This window comes from Sus scrofa, chromosome 1 (genome assembly GCF_000003025.6).
Source record: "Sus scrofa isolate TJ Tabasco breed Duroc chromosome 1, Sscrofa11.1, whole genome shotgun sequence".
In the NCBI taxonomy this organism is placed as follows: Eukaryota; Metazoa; Chordata; class Mammalia; order Artiodactyla; family Suidae; genus Sus; species Sus scrofa.
Genome location: NC_010443.5, coordinates 64,481,808 through 64,496,917, shown reverse-complemented (window position 1 = coordinate 64,496,917; position 15,110 = coordinate 64,481,808). Strand labels below are relative to the sequence as shown.

General features: G+C 38.4%; 1 long non-coding RNA gene across 3 annotated transcripts in view; it reads right to left on the bottom strand.

Moving 5' to 3' along the window:
* The window catches only part of LOC102160801, a 973,686-nt gene extending 963,297 nt beyond the window's left edge, over nucleotides 1-10,389 (bottom strand). For 2 of the 3 annotated variants that reach the window (XR_002338694.1, XR_002338699.1), the window contains exon 1: nucleotides 7,958-10,389. This is a non-coding gene — a long non-coding RNA (uncharacterized LOC102160801). Of the gene's footprint in view, nucleotides 1-2,678; nucleotides 7,558-7,957 lie in introns of all 3 variants that reach the window. The other variant, XR_002338692.1, reaches the window with a different exon arrangement.

Here is a 15,110-nt window from a genome sequence, read left to right as displayed (position 1 = left end):
TAAGAAGAAATAAAAAGGGAAAGGAAGGAAGGAAAGAAAGGAAAAGAAGGGAAGGAAGGAAGGAAAATAGAGGTCTTATTCCCACAAGGACAAGGAACTGAATTCCACCAGCAACCCAATAAACAGGAAACAGATTCTTCCCTAGAACCTCCAGGAAGGAATGCAGCCTTTCAACATGTTGATTTTCATTTGGTGAGACAGGTACTGTACTTTTTATATTCAGAAATTGTAAAATAACAAATCTGTATTGTTTTAGGCACTAAATTGATGGTAATTTATTAACACAGCAATAGGAAACATATATATATAGATAGAGAGAGAGAGAGAGAGAGAGAGAGAGAGAGAAGGTTTATATACCAGCCCTAGTTAGTTGGACAGTCAGAGTTACTGAGACTGGTTCACATGATTGAGGGTTTAGAGTTCATTCACATTTTAGCTATGTAATTTGGGGGCTAGGGGCTCAAATGCAGATCACCAGACATTTCTGAGGCAAATAGTGGGGGAACCTGTACAGGGAACTACTAAAGTTGGTTCTATCTTTTCCTTTTCTCTAACTCTTCTCCACTTCTCTCTTAAGTTTCCAACTTTTATTTAGTAATTTGTTTAACAAATCCTTAGAGATCCAAAGGTGTAATATACAATACTTTTCCCAAGTAGCTCATAACCTTTTCAGTAGAGCAGAGGTACCAACAATTTACACTGTATGCTAGAAGAGCTGACCAAATACTTTCACCTGCATTCTCATTTAAGCAACTCTCATAACATCTTCCTACATAGGACACTAACAGTTTTGTGGACAATAGACATTGTGTGTGTGTGTGTGTGTGTGTGTGTGTGTGTGTGTGTGTGTAGAAAAGTACTCAAAATGGGGCAGGAGAGGAAAAATTCTGAGAAGAAAAATTTGGCCATGAATAATATTTTATCCCTGAAGGAATTCAAAATCAAAACATATTTTAAAACATCTCATGTTTTATATCAAAAAAACCCCAAACAATCCAATCAAAAAATGGTCAGAATATCAAACAGATATTTCTCAAAAAAAAGAGAGATGGCCAAAAAGCACATCAAAAGATGTTCAACATCACTAATTATTAGAGAGATGCAAATCAAAACTATAATGAGGTATCATCTCACACTGATCCAAATGGCCATCATCAAAAAGTCTACAAACAATAACTGCTGGAGAAGGTGTGGAGAAAAGGGAGCCCTCCTACACTATTGATGGGAATGTAAACTGATACAACCATTATGGAGAACAGTATGGAGGTTCCTTAAAAAACCAAATATAGAAGTGCCATATGATCTACCAGTTCCACTCCTGGGCATAGATCCTGAGAAAACAGTAATTCAAAAAGGTGTATGCAGAGTTCCCACTGTGGTACAGTGGGTTATGGATCCAGCATTGTTGCAGCTGCAGAGTAGGTCACAGCTGCAGCTTATATTTGATCCCTGGTCCAGAACTTCCAAATGCTGAGGGTGTAGCCAAAAAGGAAAAAAAGATAGATGTACCCCAAATGCTCACTGCAGCACTATTTACAACAGCCAAGACATGGAAGCAACCTAAATGTCCACTGACAGATGAATGGATAAAGAAGCTATGGTACATATATACAATGGACTTTTACTCAGCCATAAAAAGAATTAAATAATGCCATTTGCTGCAATATGGGATGGACCTAGAGATTTTCATAATAAGTAAGGTTAAATCAGAGAAAAACAAATATAATATGATATCACTTAGATGAGGAATCTAATAAAAATGATACAAAATAACTTATTTACAAACAGAAACACACAGATTCCAAAATCAAATTTATGGTCACCAAAGGGGAAACCGTGGGAGGGAGAGATAAATTAGAAGGAAGAGATTAACATATACTAATTACTATGCATGAATTAGGTAACTAACATGGTCCTACTGCATAGATAGCACAGGGAAATCTACTCAATACTACAGGAAAACAGAATGGATATATGAATATGTACAACTGATTCACTTTGTTGTACACCTGAAACTAATACAACATTGTAAGTCGACTTAGTCCAATAGATTTTTTTAGTTATTTTAAAAATCTTTTATATGAAATTCAAAATGGAGCAAAAAGAACTGTTATGGACATTAAGCACTTACTAATCTAAATCCTGAATAAACTTCCATTCTGTGAGCCAGTAATATTCAAAATAGCTTTCGATTTCTCCAATACTGTGAGGAAAAAATATTAGAATCCCAAGGAGATAGGAGCTACATTCATTGAATGCCTACCCTATGCCAAACACTGTGTGGAACACTTTACTGGCCTTATCAGTTACCTCCATACAGCTCTATCACTCACCTCCTAGGTAATATTCTTCTCACTGAGGAATTTGAAGCTCAGAAGAAATAAGTGTGCTGGCTCATTAGAAGAGAAGTATCCAAGTATTCAATAAAACAATAAAATGCTATCAGTGAGACAAATTGAACAGCAAAACAAATGTCAGATAAAGGTATGTAATAAACCATTAGTTACCTATTGCTGCTATAACAAATTACTAGAAATTTAGTGGCTTAAAATAACACAAGTATATTGTCATACAGTTCTGAGGTAAGAAGTCCAAAGTCTGTCTCACTGGGCTAATGTCAAGGTGTTGCCAGGACTGATTCCCTCTGTAAATTCTAAGGAAAATTTGTGTTTTCCTACCTTTTCCAGTCTGAGAGGATGTCTGCATTCCTTAGCACATGGCTCCTCCCTCCATCTTCAAGGCCAGCCAGATATCATCTCCCAACTGCTTTCTCAGCCTGACTTTCCTACCGCTCTCTTAAAAGGGCCCTTGTGACTACATTGGCCCACCCAGTTAATCCAGGATGATCTCCACACCTGAAGATCCTTAATCACATTTGCTTAGTCCCTTTTGCCATGTGTGGTAACATATTCACAGGTTCTGGTGGTTATTTTTAGGGGCCATTACAGCATAGCATATAAGCACATGCGGGTTAAAGTCAAAGAAGAGAATTTAGCTAAGAACGAAGAAATACTGAAGTGAGTAAAAACTGGGTGAAATACCTAAGCACATCTGAAATTCACTCTAAAAGGGGCAAATTCAGAGGCAGGACATAAAAAAAAATCAAGCTGAGTCAAAGCTAATAGACTACGGGAAGTCTCTCTGAAGAGCCTGAGTAATAGCACTGCATTCAAGAGGCCTAGACACAACTCTCTGAACCACTGGCAAATTTCTTACTGCTGCTCATTAACGAGTTTTAAGTTTCTCTTAGACTAATGTAGAAGATTTTGCTACAAGTAATTACCTAATATCTCTAAGACGCTCATGAGGGAAGAACCCTAGAGCTAGCTGTCTCAGCACTACAAGGTAAAATAATCAGGAGAAGGAAGAACCAGTGATGGCTCATAAAAACATTGAGTTCCCTGAATTCTCAAAGCCATGCCATGTAGTCTATCACTATAAAATCTAAGTATGATAAAGAAACATCATCAGTGTCTGAGATAGAGAAGGTTACGTTTAGGGCTCAGGCACATGGCCTGAGAAAAACATCCCTTCCTGTTTCATTTAGACTTTATTACCACAGGCACAACTTGTCTTCTTGCTTTCAATTTTCCTCACTAAATTTACATGCCTCAATGTTAAGATTATCTTTCCAAGACACATATCTGATCGCCTAGCTTTCCTCCTTAACCTCTGGTAATTCTGTCTGTAGATTGATGTGTAAACATTTTGGTTTAACACATGAGGTCCTAAAGGCTACCTAGTTTCTAATTTTATCTCCTACTGCTCCCTTCTGTGTGTTGAACAAACACTTTTGTCAAAATGGATGTCTCAGTATTGAACACACTTTTCTCATTTTTATCTGTCTTTGCATATGCTATTCCTTTGGCTTAAAAAATACCCATTCATCAGCTAATCAATTCAAATGTCAATCATTCAGCATAGCCTTCCTGAAACTAGATCAAGAAAGTTTTAAATTCTTTGTATGTTGTGCTCCCATTGCTAACATAGAAAAACATAGAGAAAATATTCCTAGAGCATGTCAAACTTAAACACAAAAGGTAAGAAGCTCTGCCAATATCACTTTCCAAATCATTCCCATCAGGTCAGGGAATAGCAGGGTCCCCCAGGAACTGTGTTTTCAGCATGTGCTGCCCATTAGATCCACTAATGAAGTTTTGTGAAAGATTTTTTTAAAGGAGCCTAAAACCCACTCCAGGTTTACTTAATCAGAATCTATGCCAGTGGTGCTAAGAGGGTTTGCAGGTGTTTAATAAGCTTCACAGGTGATTCTGATGCAGTAAAAGGAATAAAGATGCCAGTCTGCTGCCACAACAGATATAGGACTGTCAATGCTAGTGACTGGGAGTGTGGGGAGAAGGTCTAATCCAGAGCTAAGCATGTAGCCAGGGTCACAGCTATGCAGGCTGTGACTCAGGGCAGCAGAGGGCTAAAGTCAGGAAACCAAAGTGGAAGGTCATCTATATGATGAAACAAATATCAAATCTGGAGGAAGAATAGGACTCAGTAAGGAATTTGGTATACCTGGCTTGCCTTAGCTACACTGTATCAAACTTCAAGAAAGGAGAGTAATTCCAAAAATCACCAAATGGAGTCTTCTCCAAACAGCAACAATGCATCATCTGGAAACTTATTAGAAAAGCAATCTTGGGCCCCATCCCAGACCCTACTGAATGAAAATCTGCATTTTCACCAGATCCACAAGTGATGTAAAAGCCGCAGTTTACCACTATGAAAAGTTTGAGGGCAGGAATCTAAATTACCTTATCTCAGCAATTAGCACAGAGCTTTAGGAACTGACTACACAGTCTAGTGGTTGAGAACTCAGGACTTGGAGCTGGTTCAATTCCAACTTTACTGCTTATGAGCTGTGTGTTACTGTCAAGTTACTTAACTTCACTGTGCATCAGTCTCTCATCTGGAATACAGATATAACTGCCTCATAAAAATGAGGGAGAGATGGAGTTCCTGCTGTGGCTCAGTATGTTAATGAGTCAACATTTTACCTCAGCTGTGGTGTAGGTCACCCGCATATGTGGATGGGATTCGATCCCTGCCCCAGGAACTTCCACATGCCAGGGGTGCTGCTAAAAAAGGGGGAAAAAATGAGGGCAAGGTAGCATGTTATTCTTGATAGCACTGTAAGTGCTCAATAGATTATGAAAGAAAAAAATAAGATAATCAATTATTGATTGATTAGTTTGACATATTGATTTTTGGTGAGGAAAAGAGCTCCACAATTCTGGTGGTGTAAATGATTTCAATCCGACTTGTACAATCTAATGAGAAGGATGACTGAAATCTTAGTGTCTGGGAGACATTCCAGGTATAAGATTTCTTAGAGAATTAATATGCAAGTTCTCCCGAGAGATAGGTAAAAGAACTGTCTAAAGCAAGAAGACTGCTAACTTTTTTGTAGTGATGCCAAAATGATGTTTATGATATCTTAAAGCTCTTTTATTCTCCCCCAAATACCTAAGAAGGAACTTTTTCATGGCTTATTTTCATTAAATTAAATTTAAATTGATTTACTTGACAATATTTTGACATTTTTGCATTATGGAGTACTGCAAATCTGGATGAGAATCTCTGCCATAATAAACAATACAGATTCAAAGAAACACATTTAGTTTTATGCTAATCCTTAAAATAACTTCCATATTTTTGTTTAGTGCTTTTAAATTTTCAAAAAGCTTTCACTCCTTCTAGTGCATTTACCCCCATAACAACTCTACAGTTGTTTTTTCTAAAGCCTAGAAAAGTTTGTTATTCCTGTCTAGTAGCTGAGGAAATGGAAAGTGATTTTAAGAGTGCAAAGTCATATAGCTGGTTTGTGGCAGAAACTGGACTAGAATTAAGTTTTCTAATCCCAGCCACTTCTTTGAGCTACTACCGGCATCACTAGAACCACCTGATTGCCATGTATCATCCTGGATCCAAACCCACGTCAAAGCCAGGTCACCTGTTCAACTGCTCAGGATCCTAATTCCTCCCCTAACCAAGTGTCCTTTCCTAAAATGTATGTTCTAATTATCACAAATGCAACAGATTCCTAAATGTCTAGGAAAACCTTTTTTATTTTGTTAACTTTTCAGTTTTACAAGTTAGAAGTCAAATTTGGAGGTGTGATTGACTTTAACTTAAAAAATTTTCAAATTATGGTGGAATGTAACTTATAATTTGACTAGTTCACTCATTCACTAAATATGAATTTGTCTATAGGTATATCAGTTCAACTTTCTTTAAGAAAATGTTCAAAGTTCTAAAAGGCAGTTTTTAAAAAGTGTTTCTGCCATTCCAATTTCAGATACCAATATTTATTGAAGATTCTAATGCTTGGGTTTTGGAAATGAGCACAAATTTAGACTGACAAATGATAAAGCAATGAGTCCTTATTAATAAAGATTAATATTTAAGTCTTTAAAAATACTCCAAGTGGTATGGTCTTAAAAAAAAAAAAAACCATTGCAGTTAAAGATTTCAATTTAATCATTAAACTATATAAGTAATAACATGAAACGTTTTCCCAAAGTTAGTATACATTTTTAAAATATCACTAATGGCTCTGGATAGTCAATACAGTTATATAACTTAAAACAGAACAATTATGACAGAATCACTAAAGAAAAACTGACAACTCTAAACTGACAAGTGTAAGAAATTCCGAAGTTTCAATTGACAATTCAGATCTACGTCCTTTCATGCCCAGATTCACTTAATATCTCATTTGGTTTTCAAACCTCCCTTCAGAAGCGACTGGAACAAAACCATGAGCAAGCTCAATCTCCATTTGGGCATGTAACCCTTTTACAAACACAATTACACCAAACACTATTGTAACCTGATTTGCATTTGCACTAACTAAGTTACAAAGCACATTGAAAATGCCTGCTATGCATACTACAGACTTATTAGGAGGATATATTGCAGGGCTTCTGTGAACACTAATTAAAAAGGTTTTATCTTTCCCCTCTGGTCCTCAGAAATTGTTCATATGCCTTGCCTGCTACAACTTTGTTCAAAAACAGTTTTCAAACATGTGATCAGAGCTAGGCAACTATTTCAGGTGGCTGGATTCTGTTTCCACCATGGACCATGCTGGAGAGACAAAGTTTCAGTCTAAACTTTGAGCTTCCCTTTCTTTGTTATTTTGTGTTGCAACCTTAGCATTATCCAACTGTGGACTTTTATCTGTGAATATCTAAATCCTGTCTTGTGGAAAACTAATTACTGAACCACTGAGAGCTTCATAATGTCCTGCATTTAAGTCCTGAGCATCATACATAATGCATAGGCAGCAGTCTCTGCACTCTGATTACAGAACACTGTCATTAAGTGAGCAAATTAAAGATGTGAATAATTCACTGGCTGAGCTTATTGTCAGTGCTGCATTGTGAAATTAGAATTTCTAATAAGTACTGCAATTTTTTTAACCCAATTAACACAGAGAACATCTTGAGACTGATTAGTACAATAAAAATTATTACCTTATTCTTTTGCTTCACAACAGCCAAATTAAATACTGTACTTAATTATGCAGCATTCATTCCTTCTCTGCTAAAAAAAAAAAAACCCTATCATTTTAATAAGAGTTCTAATATTTGTACGAGAGCTAAAAATATAGCACATGCATCTGTAGCTCACTGTCTTTTTGCAAAGTTTTTTTTTAAGAGTCTAAACATCAGTATTATCACCACTGGTGGATTATGATGACACCAGTCTATTCTTAAACCAAATATTTTTTTTTCTAAAAAAACAAATACCACACACAGAACTGACAAAGTAACTAACCTCCCCAATTGAGTAGACTGTATTATACCTCTGCTTTTTCTTGGATCTTTAGATGCAGATTAACACAGATTTGCCCCCACTATACTGCTTGTGATTGAAGCTGAAACATATATTTAAGAAAAATTAATTAGGAAAAAAATCAAGTATCTGTAAGAGTGGGTCTTACCTCAGATGCTCATTTAGCACACAGTGATCTGTCTCACTCCTGCCAGGCAAGTGGGAAAGTCCAGTTTATGCTCGGCATGATGATCCTACGCAGAGAGTGTCTGCTGCCATGTTAAATAAAGAAAATGATCATTTAAACCGGGGCTTTTGTCTCCCAATATTTCCTCCTGCTGCCCCCTTCGCATCAAAGCCCAGAGAGGCAGGCACATCTGGCGGCAGTCCCTGCCCCTGACCGCAGCTGCCTCTGGAGAGCTCCCCCCTTCCTTTCAGCTCCTCTGCATCCCCTTCCTGGGCAACTTCAGCCCCCTAAAATGGGGGAAAGAAACGATGACATTGCAGAAGAATATGAGATTGTTTGTTCAGCTTCTGCATCCACCTCCTTCCTGTCTAGATATTTTACAGAAAGAGAATAAGAAGGGGGAAACAGCCAAGGTGCTCTGAAAATCAGTCAGACACAATGCAATAGGGAGATGGAGAGGAGGGAAAGGAGAATGAGAGCGAGAGAGTGTGTGTGTAAGGGGGGGGTGGCTGTCAGTGCAGATAAATCTGCATATGGAAATTAGGGTTATCCTGGGTACAGTTTTATTTAACTATGATCTACTGTTTTTTTAATTAGACCAGAATTTTAGCAAAGGAAAGGAAGAAGGAAAGTGAGTCTTGAAACCAGAGAGAGAAACTTCTAATTCAATAGACTTAAAATTTCATAGCAACTGCAAATAGCAGATTCAGAAGTTATAAGAAAAAGAAAAGGAAAAAAACAAAACAGGGCATTTTTCCCTGCTTTGTTTAATAAATAAGAAAAACTCCCACCTCCAAAAAACAAAACAAGGAAAATGGGATAAGAATGTGAAGGATTTAAAGGAAGGGGAAATGAAGAGAAAAAATTACCTTTCATAGTCTATGTAATACCTTAAATTTGTACTTAAAGAAGAATCACATGAGACAAAGGAATTGTCGAAGTAGATAACTGGCATTACATGTGGAAAGCAGTAACAACACATTTTGCATTTTAGTATCAGAAGTATATCATGTGTTTTTTGCCTTCCTTACAGAACACGTTTTGCAGCTCTAACCCATGGCAAAATGCTACTGGCTGTAACAGTTTGAGGATGTCACTGATGTCAGGCAACTCTTTCAAGGTGCTGCCAGCAAAACGATGAGGAGGCAGAGTGCCCAGCACTACAGGAGGTTGGCTGGTGTGCTGGGCAGTGAGCCCTCCACCAGAGGTGCTGGTTGGATAGCAGTTTGACCAGAAAGAGACTTGAGTTAATTCTGTAATCTGAGTGGGGAATTTCGTGGACTGGACTAATGTTTACTGGTACATCTATGACATGGAGAGCATTATAGATGAACACTGCATGGTTTCTGCTCTTAAGAAGACAGAACTCAATGGGGAAAAAATTAATTAAAAATGAGATGGTACTGCACTTTTATAAACAAAGGAATGGTTGAGATAGTCTAGATTTGAGCAGTATGAGGAGATGTAAGTGCCCTCAAAGCTCTCCATCTGCATGGCTAACTGGATCCTTTAAGACCACCTCAGGTACTCTAAGCAAGTTACTTTGTCCCTTTGAACTTTAGTTTCTTCACCTGCACAATACCTGCTTTTTACGTCTGGGATATGAGATAACAAAAGTAAAACATCACCAAATTCTCTTGTGGCACAGTGGATTAAGGATCTGATGTGGCCACTGAAGCAGCTTGGGTCGCTGCTGTGGCGCAGGTTCACCTGGGGACTTTCACACGCTGTGGGTTGGGCCAAAAAAAAAAAAATCACCCTTTATCTGGCTCATGATAATGGCTCAAAAAATATCAAATCAATTAACAGTTCAGATGTTACCTTCTCTGTGAATCCTTCCCCAATCTCTACAAACAGGCTCAGAGGCTTCTTCTGCAATTCTTCTACTGTTCTTTATTATATTATATCCTTGTCATTTTCAGCAGGTCTGTCTCACCAGTGCTTCTCAACCTGGGGCCATTTTGCCCCCTATGGGACATTTGACAATGTCTGGAGACATTACTGATTTTCACAACTGGAGAAGGAGGGTTGCCATTGGTATCTAAGAGGCTGAGGCCAGTGATGGTGTTAAAGACTTTACAGTACACAGAACATGTCCCAAAGACAAAGAGTTATCAAGCCTAAAATGTCAACAGTGTAGAAATGAACACAATAGCACCCAGATCTTGGCTTCTAAGAAAAGGAACCAAGGGTCCTTGGACAAAAACCTGATTCTAGATCTGGGGCAAGAAATATAACATATGATCCTGGAGTATCTTGTAGTGCTAGAAAGTAAGTGATGAAAAAAGTAACAGAAACCACCAAAAGAAAAAATTGATAGGGGTATGTCAAAGGGACACAGCAATCATTTGCAAGCTCTTCTAATGGCAAAAGTTGGAAAGATTTGAGCAACAAATACACAAACTAGTATTGGATTAACAACTTTTTTTTTTTTTTTTTTTTTTTTTTTTTTGTCTTTTGTCTTTTGCTGTTGTTGTTGTTGTTGCTATTTCTTGGGCCGCTCCTGCGGCATATGGAGGTTCCCAGGCTAGGGGTCTAATCGGAGCTGTAGCCACCAGCCTACGCCAGAGCCACAGCAACGAGGGATCCGAGCCGCGTCTGCAACCTACACCACAGCTCACAGCAACGCCGGATCGTTAACCCACTGAGCAAGGGCAGGGACCGAACCCGCAACCTCATGGTTCCTAGTCGGATTCGTTAACCACTGCGCCACGACGGGAACTCCTGGATTAACAACTTAAACTATAATATGAATACCCATGAATCCATACTAATATAAATAAACTACTGAAAAATAATTAAGTGAAACAGAAATCTTCCTTGCAGAAAAATTTCAAATAATTAATGTAAACAATCCTTTCTCAAGGAGGTGGAATATAACTCCCTACTCCTTAAGTGTGGGACTCTCATAGTATCTTCCATAGTGGGGGTTGAGGAGGCAGAACTCAGGAAAGTGATTTTATAGAGAAATCTGACCTAACACTAGTTCAGCCAGGTGATCAATATTAATATCAACAAAGGTAAGTCACATTCCTCGTGTATTCCTCTAACTCCAGTATAATTATGAAAATAAAAAATTCAGACAAATTCCAATAGAGGAACATGCTACAAAACATCTGATCAAGTCTCCTCAAAACTGTCAAGGCCATCAAAAAGAGGAAGTCTGAGGAACTGTCACAGCCAAAAGATATAAACACTAAATGTATGGTGGTATCCCAGATGGGATCCTTGAACAGAAAAGGGACTTTAGATAAAAACTAACAAAGTCTGTATAGAGTATGGACTTTAGCTAATAGTAATTTATCCACTGGTGGGTTTATTGATTGCAATAAATGTACCATCAAAATGTAATTTGTTATAGGGGAAATTGGTCACAGGTAAATGGGAATTCTGTACTATCTTTGCAATGTTTCTTTAAATCTAAAACTGTTGTAAATATAAAGTGTATTTAATTTTTTTAAAAAGTCAAGAGTGCCAAAGTGAAGAAATCCTGCCCTGTATTATACTATAAGCTTATGAAAGAAAGGGACTTTGTAGTTTTGTTGAGCATGTTTATACGCTCAAAGATGACCCCCAAAGAATCATGTCTCTCAGAATTCATACTCGTGTGTTTGCCTCCACCTGAATCTGGGCTGGCCCTATGACAGAGTGCAATAGAAGTGACTCTGTGTGACCTCTGAGACAGAGTCCTAAGAAACCTTGTAGTTTCCACCCAAGTATCTTCCAATGCTTGTTCTGGGAAAGGCAGCCATTGGGTAAGAAGTCTGAATACACTGAGATCTCCATACTATTAAGAAGCCTAAGGGGAGGGAGAGGCAGAAAATTAATAAGTGAGTGACAGACAGACATAAAGAGATGTCCAGCCAGCCCAAAGCTGTTCCATCCACCCTTGTTGAGGTGCCAAAACATGTGAGCGAAGAAACCACATTTGACATCCAGCGTACTCAAACCTACAGCCCCAGCATCTTTTTGCCTGAAATAGTATGCAAGAAACCAAACAATAACTACTCAGATGAGCCAAATTTACCCACAAAACTATAGTAAATCATAATAAATAATTGATTTAAGACATTAGATTTAGGAGTGGCTTGTTGTGGAGCAATAGATCAGTCAGTGCCTTTTACACAAAAGGCATTCCAGAAAGATAAGAAGGGAGACTGTGTATTGTGGAAAGAAAATCATGGTGGGATTTCTTCTAACATTTTAATCCATTTCCATTTAAAAAAATAAAAAACAAAAAACTACCAGTTGGTAAATTCAATAAGATAAAGGGTTTTGCAATCAAACATGAAAAAGCAAAAAAAAAAAAAAAAAAAAAAAGACACATGGTTAATACATAAGACACTAAGGCCAAGCTGGGGTGGAGATAGGGAAGAATAAATGTGGAAAGAAGGAGACTAGTTATGGGGAGTTGGACAAATATTTTAAAATATGTATTTTATACTTTAATATGTTTATAATGATTTTAAGATTTATCGAGGGCCGGGTACCTTTACATGTAATATTAGCATCACAAAATTATATGAGGTGAATGCCACATTAACTCCAATTTTGGAGATGAGGAAATAGTGTCTCAGAGCAGCCAGGTCACCTGCCTAAGGTCACCCAACTAGTATATGTGACCAGAATTTGCATCTTGGCAGTCTGACTACAGAGTCCACTCCCTTAGCACAGTCAAATAGAGAAGATAAGCATAAATAAACAAACAAATATGTGTAAATACAAACAGTTATAAGTTTCATAAAGCTAAGTGCAGGATGCTCTGATCATAAACTATATATCTAACTCAAACAGTTTGGTGAGGCTGTAAAGGAGTCAAGGATGAGGGGGTCACCTAGCTTTGTAAAGTAAGGTTCTGGGTAGATAACTGGCTCATGAACCAAACAGCAGCAGAGATGAAAATAGGTGTCCAAGTGTCTATTGGTCAAGTGTCTTTCTGGGAACTCTGATTTGTGAGGCCCCCAGAGATGATTTCTCTAGCAGACACCATGTTGGTATGATAGACTATCAAAGTGTGGAGGAGTGAGTGGGGAGTCACTGGGAGAGAAAAAAAAGGGAAAGAATTTAGTTTTCCTTCCCTTTAAAAAAAAAATCCTCAGAAGTTATCCAAGCTTCTTTTTTTTTTTTTTTAGGACTGTAATTGTGGCATATGGAAGTTCCTGGGCTAGGGATCGAATCAGAACTACAGCTGCCAGCCTATGCCACAGCCACAGCAACACCAGATCTGAGCTGCATCTGCGACCTATGCCCCAACTTGCAGCAATGCTAGATCCTTAACCCACTGGCCAGAGATCGAACCCACATCCTCAAGCACACTATGTTGGGTTCTTAACCCACTGAGCCAGAACAGGAACTCCAGAAGTTATCTAAGCTTCTAATCTCCACTTCCCCTCCTCTCATCCCCTTCTGACCCACTCTCTAGAGCATCTCTCCACATCAAATTCCTCTGAAAATGCTCTTGGTCACCAATGACCTTCATGTTGCCAAATCAGTTGCCAGGTGAATTCTCAGACCTCATTCTTTCAAGCTACTAGCAGTATCTGTCAGAGTTGATTATCCTCCTTGAAACACTTTATACATTTGGTTTCCAAGATACTATACTCTCCTGGTTTCTCTCCTAGTCCACTAGCTGTTCTACTCCTTCATGATCTTTAGTAGAGCCTCCTCCCATCCCTGAACTCTAAATGATGAAATGCTCAAGGTCTTAGCCCTTGAACTTACTCTCTTCCTCAACTACACTCTTTTCCTAAATCATTTCAACTAGTATCATGGCTTCAAAAACCATCAATAGGCCAATCTTTAAATGGATAATTCTTCCTAGACCTGACCTCCTCCCTGAACTAAAGACCTTTTACTCAACTGCCTGCAGAATGTATATTATTTTATGATACTGCTTTTCTATTTAGTGAGAGAAATCTAATGTCTTAGTTAACATAGTTTAAGGAAAATTGGATAATTATTATAATAATACATAATTGTATCTTTGAATAAAAGGTTAAGAGTGATAGTTCCGAAAAGGTATAAGAACTAAGAAATTTAAAAGCCTTTAAGAACAACTCAAGTCTTCTCTTAGTTTATATTTTGCTTATTGTCATTTCATTTTCATTATGTTTCCTACTCTTCCCTTTCTTTGGCCACATTTGTACTTTCCCATGCTTTTTTCTCTTTTATCTGCTATCTGGCTTTCTCTAATTTTTTTTGTCTTTTTTTTTTGCCTTTTTTAGGGCTGCTCCTGCCACATATGGAGGTTCCCAGGCTAGGGGTCCAATCGGAGCTGTATCCACTGCCCTACGCCAGAGCCACAGCAACACGGGATCTGAGCCGCGTCTGCAACCTACACCACAGCTCATGGCAATGCTGGATCCTTAACCCACTGAGCAAGGCCAGGGATCGAACCCGCAACCTGATGGTTCCTAGTCAGATTCATTAACCACTGCACCACATGGGAACTCCTCTCTAATTATTTCTGTATATGGTAGAAGGTGGTTGTCTCACAGCTCCTCAATCAGAATCATCTCAGATCAGAACATGCCAGAATAAGCTAGGATCTTTTAAGTTCCTATCACAAATCCTTCAGAGAGAGGATCCTTCCAGGTAGGCAGGGTCTTTTACCATACACAGGGCTGCCAAAGGGATGGCTTTCTGGAATGTGTAGGGGTAGGGACAGGGAGGCACAAAGATTCTGAAAGAATGAAGGTTGTGATGAACTGAGCAGCTAACCACCAAAGGTTTCTACTGCAGCTAGAAATCAGATGTAAGTACGAAAATCTGTGGAAGCTGATACCAACTAGAAGTTTTAGGATCAGGAGGATTCTTTTCTTCTTACATTGCTTTGGTCATTTCTAATAATCAAACAACATAAATATGTATAGAGTTTAAAAAAAAACTGCCTTCATTTCCATTTTCCAAATTTTAACTAGTAACTTTTTTGGTGTATAATTTCTGCATATGGAATTCCCATTGTGGCGCAGTGGAAACGAATCTGACTAGGAACCATGAGGTTTTGGGCTGGATACCTGGCCATGCTCAATGGGTTAAGGATCTGGCATTGCAGTGAGCTGTGGTGTAGGCCAGTAGCTGCGGCTCTGATTCGACCCCTAGCCTGGGAAACTCCATATGCCACAGGTGTGGCCCT